This window comes from Artemia sp. Qi Xiang Cuo, chromosome 20 (genome assembly GCF_049724085.1).
Source record: "Artemia sp. Qi Xiang Cuo chromosome 20, ASM4972408v1, whole genome shotgun sequence".
Lineage (NCBI taxonomy): Eukaryota > Metazoa > Arthropoda > Branchiopoda > Anostraca > Artemiidae > Artemia > Artemia sp. Qi Xiang Cuo.
This window is the reverse complement of record NC_142813.1, coordinates 54,535,612-54,549,409: the sequence shown is the minus strand read 5'-3', so window position 1 is coordinate 54,549,409 and position 13,798 is coordinate 54,535,612. Positions and strand designations below refer to the sequence as shown.

Genomic DNA, 13,798 nt, shown 5'->3' with positions numbered 1-13,798 from the left:
ATTTTTTTTTCATCTGAAAGAAAAGAAGAAAAATTGGATATAATATGCAAAAGTTGATGGTAAAAAGAAGCCAATAGCCAGATATGAGTAGTAATGGCTCTCTAACTAACAAACGAACACCAAATATGGGAGACAATTGGAGTCCAGCCAGAACATCTAATAATAACCTATGACGAAAAATATACTAAAGTTACTAACGGGAGTCCAAATCTGGAGAACTAAAAATAACTAAGAGGCCCTAACAACCGCTCATAGCAACCAGATCTAATATAAGGAAGGATTTTCAATATAATTCATATTAGTAAGAGAATAGAATTCAGAGAGAGAACAGTTTGATTATACTCGTTTTTATTTGACAAGATATATATATTTGCAATAATGGGTGGTATGTTTATACTATTAGAAGTTGATAGTGGAGCTGGTAGCGGCAGTAATGATACAAAGACAAGAGTACCAAATATAGCAGTAGAAATCACAAGAGGATCTCGACTATGCCTTGAATTGGATGACATGTAGGCAAGATAAGTGACATTATTGAGTAAATTTAAATTCGAGGAACAATTATGCTTCGCAGCAAAAGTTGATAAAGTGCATATACATACAAGCTGCTTTAAATGCAATAGTGAAACATATTGAGGAGAATAAGTTATATCATTAATTGTATGTGTAATATAAATATTATTGTTGTAATTATACACAGACACAATAAAAATGTTTCAAAATCTAAAATGTTCTCTTTTTTCTTGTTAGATTTTTAAGTAGGTTAGCGAATATTCTTGAAGTAGAAGGAATCCTGGTTAGTCTAAAGTCAGCTGTGAGAGTGTTACGATTGAAAAATGAATGAATTTGAGAAAGAGAGAATTATGATGAATCGTGTGATTATGGAAAAATGTTTGATTCTAGAAGATGACTTTGTGGAGTTTTCTCCTCAAAGGAAAATATTTTCTCAAAGAATACTTAATGATATAATGAGAAATGATTCTCCATCATTGGACTAATGTATGCAACTTTTACGATGTGATTCAAATGCATTTACTCAATTTATTGATATATTAATTAAAACAAAGCCAAATGATATCGTGGATTTACTTTTGAATACACTGCCATTAGAAATTTAAGATTCTATGTAGATGAGAGAGAGAAGATTCTGTTAAAACAGGCTTTGTGATGTCACCCAATTACTCCTCTCTCTCCCTCTCAATTTATCGATCATGGATCAGTTTCATTTTAACTATGAGAGAGTTAACACTGGAAAAATTTTCTATATATTCCCACTATGTATGTATACCCTTGGCAGCTGGTCATCATATGAGAATTGTACGATTATTGACGAGTATAGTGAAAAGTGTAAATTGTGCAATCCATGTAAATTACATAAATAATATGCAGTACAAATTAAAAACTGTGATTCCTGTATTGAAGATATTTGTGAGTCTCACCCTTGAGGAAATCTATGCTCCAATTGTCACTATGATAAATATGAACAGTAGGAGAATACATATCCTGGTATGATAGAAAAGAACCCTAAACGAGATTCTAATTGATTTCTAAGAGACTGGTATCGTCGGGGTTTTATATTATTTTGGGAGGAAGAATCAGGACTACGTTTCAACTGTTGGGGTAACAAGACAATTTACTTTCTACGTAATCGTTGTGAAGACACAGGCTGCTATGACTACAAACTTACTGATTTTGTTTGGCTGCAACAAAATGTATTGCTCCGTTTGAAAACACTATGTATGGAGTCGTTTCAAACTAAAAAGATGTAACATGTGAATTCCGAATTGTAAATGCAAATAGTACGTTTGAATAGGCAAAGAAATATGATGAAATTGAAATTACGTTACTTTGTAGAAACTGTCATCCTAACTTTGCAGCCAATCAAGATCGATATACAGTGAATTTGAATGATCTACCATCATTAGTTGTTCTCGAGACTTGCCTATACACACTAGAAGAAGAAGGAATCTAAAGAGTAGAAAAAAGTCACTGTTGTGTATATACATTATTTTTTATTAATAAACAAATTTATGCACACTTTTGAAACATTTTACCCGTAGGATACTAAAATCAATATTATACAGGTCTGAAAATATATTTTCCACCATAAAGTTATTCAGGCGAGGATTCTTTACGTAAATGTTGAGAAACTGCTTGTAAGTATAACCACGACATCTGAAAACGAAATATAATAGTGCGTGAAAACCACAGGTTTTAGTTGTTAGATCCTGCACTCTCTTCTGTTTTTCAATAATAGTTTTCCAACTGCTTTCAATATAGTTGTTGATGAATGGAGTGTAGAATGTATATGGTAGGCCAAGAGGATCAAAAAATTTTGTATTCTTCAATGTTTGAAAGATGCACAGCCAATGATCTGTCCTTACACTCGATGGACTCCTATTAACAATAATAAAGGTATTGTTTGCACTTAGAATTTTTCCAAGGAAGTCCAATGGTATAGAATAGTATTTGTATTTGGACATATGTGGATCGATATTAAATGCGCTGATTATTTGACTTGTGTTCATGGTGCAAGGTCTTTGTAGAACACTGCCCTCAGGGATGACTTCCAAATAGGTTTAAAATTGGTTTAACGAGACTAGTGCAAAGCTCACAGCTAAAGGCTCGGCAAATGTGCACTCTAAACGAACTCTCCCCGTTCGTACTATACTCATATCTTGAGTGCCAAACAAGTCCAGTACAATGATACCAGGCGTTTTAGCAAACATTTCTTCGGTTACACCATTTTCGAATAGTTGTGAATCTCGATCTACGGATTGCATTGTAAAATTATACAGTGTTCTATAGGATTTATCAAAACATAGATTGTAGAGTGGATTCCATTTACTTTACACACAAGAGATGAATATCCGAGCATTTCAAATTTATTTGGGCCACCTGTCCACGATCCTATTGCACTAGCACTGTTTACAAATGCCAATACTAATTTAGATGGAGTTTCATCATTGGTAATTGATGAGTCGATGAAGGTGTGTGAGCCCGTGGCAATATGACATTGATTGGTGATTGTCTGAGGAACAAGTAGTTTAATATTATTTCCATTAGCTCTCAGTTTTTCCACTGCCAAAGAAACAGAACTTATGACCTGTTGCTTTCGTACATGAAGGATTGCTGAGGTGAGATAGTGTGTTACATCAGGAGTGGCAGGAAGTTCCTTTGGTAAAATTAAATTGGATGGAGCAAGCGTAAATTTTATATCCACTTTAATATTTGGTGGTAGCTATTGGGGTATATTAAATATCTCATGATTTATTTTCCCAACTGGATGTAAATCACTATTTGTAGTACTTCTAAGCGCATCTGTACTATTCGTATCTGTAATATATTCATATCCATTGGATTAGCCCCTCAATTCCTTGTATGACTTTGGCGTCATCAGCATGGACTATATAACTCGTATAATTTGAGAGATTGTTGCTAGTGCTCACCAGTGTTCCATTTATATAGACACCGATTTGTCAAAATAAATTATGCAATATACAATTTGCATAGGATATTCCATCGGCAATAATTGGCATTGTATTATTGGATTTCTTGACTATCACATGTAAATCTATAAATGTCGAAGACATGTCCATAAAGTAGTCTTCATTGGAATAAATTTGAAAATGGATATTATCAGAGAGCGGTTGTTGTGAATAGAATTGTTCATAGTAACCATGTTTTACGCTCACATCAATATTTTGTGATCCATGATCTTTCTTCTGGCAAAAAATGCAAAATTTTACAATTTTGTAGATAGGAGCTTGAAACCTCTACAGTAGGGTTCTCTGATACCCTTAATATAATTGTATGATTTTCATTAAGTTTCTATAGTTTTTAGGGGGTCATTCTCCCTTTTTTCGAAAATCAGCCAAATTTTCTCAGGCGCGTAACTTTTGATGGGCTTGGTGAAATGCCCTTGGTCCCCACACATTTCATCAAGTCAATTGCGTTGGCAACATATCAAACTAAAAATTCCTTTACTGCCGCCAAGGTTCTTTGAATATTTAAATATGGAGGCCTTTGGCTACAGCCATTGATCCACCACTCAGGTACATAACATTTGTTTTTTAGCCTGATTACTGAATATACATGTTATTTTCTGGGGATTTTGGTTTTGTACCATGTCATTAAAGTTGCCCTTGAGTTGTTGCTCATTGAATATGTTTTCTCATCATGTGATTTTTTTGGCCCGTATTTACTTGATTGAACATTGAATTCCTTATAGCTTTCGAACCTTGTTAAAATTAAATAAAAAAACAAGTTTTTTTAACTGAAAGTAAGGAACGACGTTAAAACTAAACACAAACAGAAATTATTCCGTATATGAAGGGGGCTTTCCCCTCCTCAACGCCTCGCTCTTTACGCTAAAGTTTTTTTATTGTTTAAAAAAATAGAGTTGTGAGAAAGTCAAACTTTAGCGTAAAGAGCGAGGCGTTGAAGAGGTGATAGCCCCCTTCATATACGGAATAATTTCTGTTCGTTTTAAGTTTTAACGTCGTTCCTTACTTTCAGTTAAAAAAACTTTTTTTTTTTATTTAATTTTTGAACGTTTTTGAATTAATGCAGGTTTTGATTTTGGCTCACCGTACATGAACAATGAAAACAAAATTTGTATATTAATTTTACTTTTATTTGGTTAAATGGCTTTCTCGAAACTTGTTTAATTTTATTTACGAACGTTTTTATTAGTAATATATATACGTAACTTACGAATTAACTTACGTAACGAACTTCTATATTCATAAATTTTTAACACGTATATTAGGGGGTTCGCCTCCTAGTCAGTACCCTGCTCTTTAAGCTAAGGTTCGAATTTTTTTCAAATTCTTTAAAAATGACCCCTTAATCACAATCAGTTGATCAGTTGTAATCAGTTGAATTTTTTTTTTTTTTTATTTAATTTCTGATCTTTTTCTTTAACAATGCTTGGAAATTCGGCGCCCCCTTCATAGCAATGTCCCTTCCCCCATTAAAACTTCCTCCATGGGAAGATCCTCCCACATAACCCCCGACCCACCCCTCTCGCCACCACCCAAAAAAAATCCCCCCTGAAAACGTCTGTATACTTCCCAATAACCAATACTATATGTTAACATTAAGTAAAGTTCATAACTTTCAGCCCTCCCCCCAGGGACTTTGGGGGATTAAATCATCCTAAAAGTCATATTTTATCATATTTTCGACCATGCTGAACAAAATCGCTATCTCAAAATTTTGATCAGGTGACTTTGGGAAAAAAATGAGCGTGGGAGGGGGCCTAGTTGCCCTCCATTTTTTGGGTCATTTAAAAAAGGCACTAGAACTTTCAATTTCCTTTCCAATGAGTCCTTCCATGATATTATAGGACCTTTGGGTCGATACGATCACCCCTGGGAAAAAAAAACAAAAAAAAACAAATAAACACGCATCCGTGATCTTTCTTCTGGCAAAAAATGCAAAATTTTACATTTTTGTAGATAAGAGCTTGAAACCTCTACAGTAGGGTTCTCTGATACCCTGAATATAATGGTGTGATTTTCATTAAGGTTCTATAGCTTTTAGGGGGTCTTTCCCCCTTTTTCCGAAAATCAGCCAAATTTTCTCAGGCGCGTAACTTTTGATGGGTAGGACTAAACTTGATGCAAGTGATATATTTGAATTCAGTATTGGAATCTGATTCTTTTGATGTATCTATTGCTATCAAAAACTCGTTTTATAGAGTTTCGGTTACAATTGAGCCGGGTCGCTCCTTACTTACAGTTCGTTACCACGAACTGTTTGAAACCGATAAGGATTTACTAGGATTTATTGTTATATACTCAAGTCAACTCTAGCAATTTTCATAGCTCTGGCCTCTCCTCATATCGAATTCGTTTAGTTGATGATTAAAGTGCATTCTGTAAGATATTTTGGTACAAGGAATTGGTGTGGTCAGGGCTGGCCCTTGTTTCTATAGTAGGCCTTGCTGCAGAGCCGTCCTAAATTTTACAGAAATCTATTTTTTTCCAGAGAGAGTAGACTTTTTGAGGGGCCCATGGGCCTGTAGGAGATAGGAAGGAAACAATTCTTGTGTTTATTCCTTTAGCCCTTAGATGGTGTAAAAGCGATCCAAGTTCAAGCTACATTTACTCCTCTTTTGTTTTGTCTTAAAAAGTAACTATTCCTGGATTTTTTATTCTTTCAAGCTAGCCGCGTCTTTTGTACAGCTATACCATTTAAGCACAGCGAACAAGTCGAGATTTTTTAATTATCAAGAAATAAAATAAAATAGTATGAATATATAATAGTTTAGAAACAACATTGGGCTATATGTTTACTCTTTAGGAAGACGTAGAGGTAAAGCTTAGCATGTACTAAATACATAGCTTAACTTCGGTACCATTTTCCCTTGTAAGCCCCAAAGAACAATCGCTGAAATACTGAGAAATTATACTTTTCAATCAATTTGTTTAGTAAGTGTCTGCTAATGAAACAACAGTTTGACTAATTTCCTTGAAAAATTATGTAGCAAGAACTGCGTAATGCACAAGCACCACACCAATTATTGAGGCTAAAAATGAAAGTACAAAGTATTGCTCAATAAATCTGAAGAAAACTAGTCCAAGTCCTTACACACTTTTACTCCACAAGACATTGATCTACTGCACTTCAAAAATCAAAAGATACTACCAACCATCTTGGAATGCAACTTCCCTCGTACTACTTTGTTTCTATTAAGTCTTTCTAGCTCGAGTCCATCTTATAGGACTTTTGTTACATTTTCTATTGCTTTTCTACGGTTCAAAGCTTAGGGTTCTTTAATAAGTTTATACTCAAATTCTACTATAAAACTGGAATTATACTTCAGGGCCTTCTATTCTTCAATACCGTGTTCTGGCTACATTTTTAATAACAACATAGAATTATAAATTTAATCAAGTAAATGACAAATAAAAAGGATAAATACTAATAAAAACAAAGTAAGCAATCATTTACCCGATGAAGTCTCTTTGTACTGTTTCTGTGTATTTTGCTTGGGTGATTAAAAATCCAGCCTTTTTGTCCATCTTTGAAGCAAATTTAATAATAACACAATGTAAGTTGTATTATTACCAAGTAGCATGAGTGAGTACTAGCAATTTCAATGGGGGAGGGGGGGGGGGTATTTTACTGCAAGAGTCTGGTCTTCCAGATTCAATAAAGTCTTTTTTTGGCTTTATTATTGAAAAGGGGCTTGGTTTTTTTTTTGGTATTTCTGTTAAATAAATTTGAAAAACAACGAGCTTCCCCCCCCTTGATTCTTAAAAATACTCGGTCCCTCCCCAGGGCCGTTTACAGAATTTAATGTTGGAGGAGTGGGGAGGGGGGGGTATAAAACGATTAAAAAACGCATCGAAAAAATATTTAAATCTATTGTGTTATGTTTTAACGTATCAGACAAAAATGTTGGGGGGGGGGGGACACTGCCTATGAACTAGCCTCTATACTTTTCGCGAATTGACACCATTGATCGTCACCAGTGGTGTTGTTGGGGAAGAGAGGACATTTTTCTTGTAATATTTGCTCGGCTCATTTTGAATCCAGTTGGTGTGTCTACGTTTTGAGCAAATTAAATAATATCAAAACATAAATTCCATTATTGTCAAGCAGGATATATCAACGTAAATGGCTTTTACGTTGGAAATTGATCTAAATCAAAACACACTATCTGCATCCAATGCTGTCAAAAGGGTGTATATTTGATATTTACGGAAAAGTTAAGGAAGTTAATTTGAAATATTCAGGGTATGTGGGGCGTAATGGTTGCATCACATTTGTCTATACTCAAGGTTGTAAAATAACAGGGGCTAGAATCCCTTCAGCCCTATAGAAACCAAAAGATTATGCAGATTTTCAATTTATTTACATTTGGATATTTCTCACCCTACCCATCAATCGAAAGCATTATAGTACAACTTTTGTTAAAAAATTGTTGCAAATTTTTGTCAAACATATAAATAGAAAGCCTAAATTTGAATCCTTATAGAGAGAAACGGAAAAGACCTAAAATTATCTTTTCTTAACCAATGAAAAAGAATATGTGAAATAAAAATTGTCGGAAATTGTTATTACTTGAATGACAGAAATTGTTATTAAATAAATAGCATTATTTAGCAAGTGATGCAACAAATTAAGTAATTTTTTTTGTTTTTGATTGTCCCAAACTATTGCTTATAACCAACCTAGTTCGTAGTATAGATGTAAACCGGGAAAAAGAGAAATCAAATCTGTTCTCCTCAATGTTATATTTCCTTTTTTAAGTAAAACTTTAAAATCTATCAGTTTGGCGTAGCTTACTAATTACCATAAACCGAGAAACAAAATTCCATACCTCCTAGTGCAGTTGGTTATGCGTACAAGTGAAATCAATGCCGAAGAAATCGTTTGGAGGCTTGAATAATTTTTTATTTTTTTCCAACAACTATAAAATCCTTGAAAATAAAATTTAATGCTGATGTCACAAATCGATGCAATCTTATTTTTTATGAAAATGTTTTTTTCTACGTTAAGATGTTTGTGGCTTTGCCAACGTGTAACGTTAAAGAAATTTTTAACATAAAAATTTAAAATTAAAATTCGAAGTTAATGCAGAGCTTCAGGGTATTTTTTACGAGAATTTTGAAATAAACCCGAGAGATTTCAAGCTTTCAGTTTTGTCACAACGGTGATACATCGGGAATGACTAGGGGTACTGTGTTTGAACTATCAGTACATTTTTAATTGAACGTTTAGCTAAATCAAAATATGAAGTTCTCAACTCGTTCGATTTCCTTCTGCGTTTTTTTTTATATTTATCTCTTTTTGGCTTTTTGAGTTGCAAATTTTGCAAATTTTGTAGTTTAGAATTTTCCGTTTAAAAGGAAAATTTTGTGAAAGACTTTTATCTTATTTAGATTTTTTATGATGATTATCAGAATATAATGCCGAATTTATAATTTATGTGAATGTCATTTGTGTCATGTAACCGAAAATAAATTTTTGACAAACTTTCTTACTCATGATCTTATAAGCTCTTTGACAATCCTTGTTGAATTATCAGTTCTCGGCCTTTTGGCTAAGATCAAATTGTAGTATTCTCTTATCAGCTTAAATCTGATACAGACCCTACATGGGGCCCAGAATATTAAACTGATTTTTGGAAACCGGAGGGATGTCAGGGCTTGCTGCGCTCCCTTCACGCGTTGGCCCGGTATTGCAGTACTTCCGGGATCGGCGCACCCCTTTCGAGGGGAAATCAAAGTCCATGAACCCTAATCAATGACTCATAATACGTTTCTCAAATTTAATGGAAACCACACCTGTAGTTCCCTAGCCCTTGAATATATTGAATTTTTTTTCATCTGAAAAAAAGAAACTTTGTTTATAATTTACGGAATTTCAATGGTGAAAAAGCCAATGACCATTCGACATAATTAAATTAAAATCCCCAACCTGGATTGAAGTCCCCATGCACCTTTTTCGAAAATAGTATGCAACCATTAAATGCTGTAATTTAAATTGAACCAAGATTCGAACAGAATTGTTGAAATGATTGTTTTTGTGATAATCAGTAGAACGGCCACTGGGTTCTCAGAAATAAGTTTCGACTTTTCAGTCATATTGATAACAGAGTGAGAAACCCCTGATTTTCTTTTCTCAAATAGGTAAACTTGCATTCAAAGGATTAAGACGTTTGCATATGAAAATGAAATGGGGCATTGCTATTTTCAGAAATAATTTAGAGACTTGATTCATTGATGTGAAAAAGTTTTGTAAACCTGCATCTGGCAAATAAATTGGAGCTATTGAGTGACATTAAAAGCAACGGGATTTATGTCGAAAGAAATTACTCAAATATTAGATGTTTACTTAGCTTACTTAACTGGCTAGGGAGCCGCCTTCATCATAAAGGAGGCGCTCCCAGGGTGAGGCCTTTCCATTGTGTTTCGGATTGGCTGACCCCTGTGATTACCCCAAATGGGGGTAACTCAACAGGATAATATTTGTTAGTGGGGGACTGCGTTCACATGTAACCTGGTCAACATTCTGAAAAGTTACTGTCATTTGAGCATTTTTTATACGCCACATATTTATCAATTGTAAGCTACAATCATAGATTCCTGGTGTATTTTGTTTTTAAAAATACTCTGAAGTTATTAAATATTGATTTTTAAATTGAACTAGGAATCGAATCAAATTGCTGAAATTTAGATAAAGTCACAAAGGCTAGTCTTAAAAAAAAAAATGCCCTTGGTCACCACACATTTCATCAAGTCAATTGAGTTGGCAATATATCAAACTAAAAATTCCTTCACTGCCGCCAAGGTTCTTTGAATATTTAAATATGGAGGCCTTTGGCTACAACAATTGATCCACCACTCACTTACATAGCATTGGTATATTAGCCTGACGAAGGTGTGAATATGTTTCTATCTTCAGATTTTTTTTTTTTAAAAAGACGTATAAGGGGCAATTGAGGTTTGGATTATTCAATATTTTTTCCCATAATGTGATTTTTTTGCCTACGTTTGCCTGATTGAATTAATTGTAACTCTTTAACTTTGTTAAAATTAAATAAAAAAAACAAGTTTTTTTAACTGATAGTAAGAAACGACGTTAAATCCTAACACGAACAGAAATTATTCCGTATATGAAGAGGACTGTCCCCTCCTCAACGCCTCGCTCTTTACGCTAAAGTTTTTTTATTGTTTAAAAAAAAAAAGCTGTGAGAAAGTCAAACTTTAGCGTAAAGACACCGTCGACAGAGTTCTGACCAGTTGGATCAGTTTTTATGACAGGGTCCCCGTAAAAAAAATACCCTCCCCTCACAGATTTTTCTACAAATAAGTGTTGATCCACATCGGTAATCAGACCTATTTCTTCTCTACTGATTTTTAGACTTAAATCCATCACCAGGTGAGGCGTTGAAAAATAATAACCTATATCCAACCAAAATTTCAAATATATTTTATCCGTGTTCTTACAGACAATGTCCAAAAGAGTCAATAAATCACTTGCCAAGTACATTTTGCAATAATCCCATCCATTTCTACACTCTCCTTTGGCCCAAACCCTCTTTGCAAATTCGTTGTCGGTGGAGGTGCATAGACTGTCAGTAAGTGAATTATAAAATGCTTCAATGGGCGGAAGTTTCTCCTCATTTAGCCTCGAGCTGGAGTTGTAGTAATAATATGCATATATGCCCTTACACGTTAATAAAACATACACTTTATCATCTGGAAAGCGCTGTTTAATGAGGGGGGAACAAAATTGTCACTATTCTCCACTTGATTTAATTTGCTAAGGAATTTGGGGGAAAAGCTGCAGGAGTCTAAAAAACGGATTTTATTCCAGCAACTATGTCCATTATCCAGTGTTTTCCATTTGAATTCTAAGAGAAGCAACTTCTCAGATGATTTGGGTATAATATTAGAGGAAAAAGAACCATTTACCCATGCGCCATCTACAACTCCATCTTTGTGCAGGTCGTCCAGAACGCATTATATTAAATACCCGGGGCCAAAAAGTTGGGGGAGGGGTATTGGGTTTTTTTTAGGTTGGGACATGGATGACTAATGGCTACCGTATCATTGCATAAAATGTATACGACTTTAATAATTTCGACTCTATGTATATTCCCAAAACTACATAATATTTTATATTGCCCACACTCCCCATTTGGTACTTATGTATTATCCCGACAACATATATACATTTAAAATTCCCACGTTAAATATAGAATCTTCTTTTTTTCACAAAGTTTCTTCAGAAATCTCCTTAAATAAAAATTATATTTTAGCAAAGACGTGGTTTCTCAATGAATTACAATATTTAAACGATTGTTTTTTGGGATTTGAGGGGGGAAAGGTACCTAGGTTAGGTTAGGTTACGTTAGGTTACGTATTTAATATATACTATGCTTTACTTATATCTTAATTGATTATTTAATTATTTATAAAATAAACTTACATTGAAGACTGTGTTAGCAATATCCTGATTCTCCATAAGGTGAACTGGTTATTGTTCAATCAATAATTGAAATAGAACTGATATAATATTACAGATGAACACTTTACTTATACACTTGAATTTAACGAAAATTTTATTTAAAATAGAATTTCTGTCTTATCGCATCTAACACTTTGGTAGAGAGTATTCTTGGTGAGTCCTTAATTGGACTTTCGTTATGTTGTCGTCATAGGCTGTTTTTAGATTCGGAATATAGAGGTGTTGTTCTGGCTTGACTCCAATTGTCTTCCATATATAGTGTTCGTTTGTCAGTTAGAGAGCCATTACTACTGATATGCGGAAGCGACGGTTAGAGCGTGTCAAAAAATGTGACCAAAGACACGCGTGGTTAGAAGACATGTGACCCCGATCATTTCAGCGCGTCAAAAATGAAAATGAAGAGCAATGACACACGCGGATAGAAGAAAAGCTGTGACGGGTCAAAACGAAAATGAAGAGCAAAGACAGTTAGCGACAGTTAGAGCGTGTCAAAAAATGAAGACCAAAGACACGCGTGGTTAGAAGACATGTGACCCCGATCATTTGAGTGAGTCAAAAATGAAAATGAAGAGCAATGACACACGCGGCTAGAAGAAAAGCTGTGACGTGTCAAGACGAAAATGAAGAGCAAAGACACACGAGGTACCAATCCGAAGACATTGTTCCCGCAAAGTGCCTTGAACTCGCATCCTTCCTAGTCACTTGGAGCTGAGGCTGTCGCCTTGCCACTGTGCTGCGGTAACTGTTAACAGATAATGTAACATTGAACATATGATTAATATGGATCGATAGAGCAATTGGTGAAGAGTCGAAATCTGTAATACCTTTTTCTGCAGACAGTCTTTAAATTTTCCAATATTTCAGTGAAGGTTATGGCAAGTTAAACTTTCGAAACATCGAATTATTGCAAAGATTTCAATAACACAAATATTTACTTTTTAGAAAATTTAACTTGGCATAATCTTCGCTAAAATTAGGAGGAAAAAAGGGATTTGTGGTAGTTTTATTCTTAGAAAATTATTTGACCCTATTTCTGCTCATTTTTGGCTTAATGGAGCTCTTTACTTTTATTAGAACAGCATATTTTGTGCAAAAAGCTTTTTAAATTATTAATCAGTATAACGGCCACTGGGATCTCAGAAATGGAAATTTTGACTATTCAGTCATGTTGATAACAGTGTGCGAAACCCCTGATTTTCTTTTCTCGAAGAGGTAAAATTTGCATGAAACTATGAAATGAAATGGAACATATCTATTTTTAAATATAATCTAGAGACTTGATTCATTGATGTGAAAAGTTTTGTCCACTTACATCTGTTTCATTAATTGGAGCTACTGAGTGATATTCAAAACAATTGAATTTATGTCGAATTTTTAAGTAAAATGTTAGATTTTAAGTAATTATACTTAGCTGGCTGGGGAGCTACCCAGGGCTCCCTGTTCCCAGGGTAAGGCCTTTCCATTGTACATCGGATTGGCTGATTCCTGTGATTACCCCAAATGGGGGTAACTCAGCAGCGTAATTTTTGGTAGTGGGGGACTGCGTTCGCGCGGATCCCTGTCCACACATTGAAAAGTGTTTCCCTCGGGGCCCATTTTTTATGTCACACATTTTGCTGTTGAAAGGAAAATGTATTCATTTTGCTATTGTTAAGACAATAATGGGACATGTAAAAATTGATCTTTCGGCTCTTTTGAAAAGATTAATTTCTTGATTAGCTTACATGTTTGAGATATAAAGGAAGAATTATGCCTAAAATTCCAAGCATGTGAGAGGGTTGAGCGTATACTCTATAATCCAGTTCTG

General features: G+C 34.4%; 3 non-coding genes across 3 annotated transcripts; all 3 read left to right on the top strand.

The window, feature by feature from the left end:
* The first annotated feature begins 9,038 nt into the window (after window positions 1-9,038).
* LOC148940377 (U2 spliceosomal RNA) lies at window positions 9,039-9,227 on the top strand. The gene has a single exon (XR_016143503.1). It is a non-coding gene; the product is annotated as a U2 spliceosomal RNA (small nuclear RNA).
* Window positions 9,228-9,857: 630 nt separating this feature from the next.
* Window positions 9,858-10,021, top strand: LOC148940376 (U1 spliceosomal RNA). Its single transcript, XR_016143492.1, has one exon. It is a non-coding gene; the product is annotated as a U1 spliceosomal RNA (small nuclear RNA).
* Window positions 10,022-13,394: 3,373 nt separating this feature from the next.
* Window positions 13,395-13,552, top strand: LOC148940375 (U1 spliceosomal RNA). Its single transcript, XR_016143491.1, has one exon. It is a non-coding gene; the product is annotated as a U1 spliceosomal RNA (small nuclear RNA).
* The last annotated feature ends 246 nt before the right edge of the window (window positions 13,553-13,798 follow it).